Below are 1,579 nucleotides of genomic sequence, written 5' to 3'. Positions count from 1 at the left end.
TCTTCCGAGGGCACGTGTGCATGGGTTCAGGTGTCTCCCTGAAAGAGGGTTGCGTCTTTGGAGCGTGGTGAGCCGTCAGAGAAGGGAGCCTGGGTGGGAGGCAGGTGAGGAATCTCCCTGATAGTGCTCATTCTCCCAAGGAAGGCTTGGCTGGACCAGCTGACAATACCAGGCACTCTAAGCCCGTGCTGATGGCAGCAGCTTTTATCCCTTAAGCCCCCCGCTACAGGCCAGGATGTCTCCCCCATCCTAACCCTGAGAGGGCAGGCATGCTCCACAGACCACAGGCAGGCCAGGAGCAGTGAGTGTGGGCATCCAGCCAGAGCTTCCTCTCATTCCCTCTGTGGGTGGGAAGGACATAAGGGTCTGAGTGGTGTCTGGTCTGCTGGGATATGGGCAGAGCATGGCGGCCCCAGGTTGCCTATGCCCCTGGTATGTGTGCTGGCATGCAGTGTGCGTGCGTAGCCACGTCTGGTGTGCTGGCCCCTGACCCAGCACCTGGGGCTTGGTGCCGCCTTCCCATCGTGCTCCATGATCTGAGAGATGCTTGAAGTGGGGCAAAGAGCTTGGGCTGGGAGCCAGGAAGCCTGAGTTCTACCCCAAGCTATCTTATTGACTTTGGAGAGGTCCCTTTACCCTTTCTGAGGCTCAAGTTTCCCTTTGTAAAATGTGGAGGGGCAGCAATCCCTATGGTGCCACCTCACAGGCTGTTGGGTAACAGAGTCTCATGGAGGTGTTGAAATGTCAGGAAGGCTTGGTTCTGGGGGCTTCACAAGAGGAATGTTTGGTTGAAGGACTAGGGGTTGAAAGCAGGGAACAACTTCCAGAGAACCTGCCCTCTTCCCTACAAGGGGTGTTCAAACCTCCTGGAGAAATGAGGTGTTTAGAGTTCTGGGGCTGAACTTCAAAACAACTTGACATTACAAGCCAAGACCTGCCTGCAGTGAGGCTGGGAAAGTCTGTCCACCCATCCTTGCCCCTCCCAACCCAGCTTGCCAGTAGCGGGGTGAACAGCAGATTCCCCCAGATCGAGGTTGGGAACCAGCACACAGCTCTTCCTCTCTCATTCCCCTGCACCCGCCCCACTCCCAGCTTGCTGTCTTTCAGGTTCAAATGCCCTGAGTTCAGACTTCTCATCCTGGGGCTGTAGGCTTAGCCAGAGCAGACAGACAGCAAAAAGTCAACAAAACAAGAAAGGAAGCAGCACAGGTGATGTGGAACAGAAAACTTGGAGGCCACAGCGAAGGTGTGTGGGTTGAGCTGGATGGAGCCGTGCGTCCCTCCTAAGAGCAGGACCCTGGGACTAAGGCTGGCCCAGCCAGTCCCTCGTGGGGCGGGGGAGGAGGGGGCTCCTGGGGGTGCCTCCTGTGGACTCTGGCTGAAGGTGTCAGCTTAGGCCGCCATCAGCGGTTGCTAGTGCCTTCTCATGAGTCTTGCAAAAAGGGTGTGCTTGGGAGGGGGATGGGGTTCAACATCCCCTCCCCCTCAACCGCCCCCCTGAAGCCTAGGCTAAGTTGCCTCAGCTGCTGTGGAAAGCAGATGAGAGGCTAACTGGGGGCCAGGGTTGCAGGTGGAGCAG

This window comes from Lipotes vexillifer, unplaced genomic scaffold, assembly GCF_000442215.2.
Source record: "Lipotes vexillifer unplaced genomic scaffold, Lipotes_vexillifer_v1.1 scaffold110, whole genome shotgun sequence".
In the NCBI taxonomy this organism is placed as follows: domain Eukaryota; kingdom Metazoa; phylum Chordata; class Mammalia; order Artiodactyla; family Lipotidae; genus Lipotes; species Lipotes vexillifer.
The sequence above is the reverse complement of the archived record's forward strand: the minus strand, read 5'-3'. Positions refer to the sequence as shown.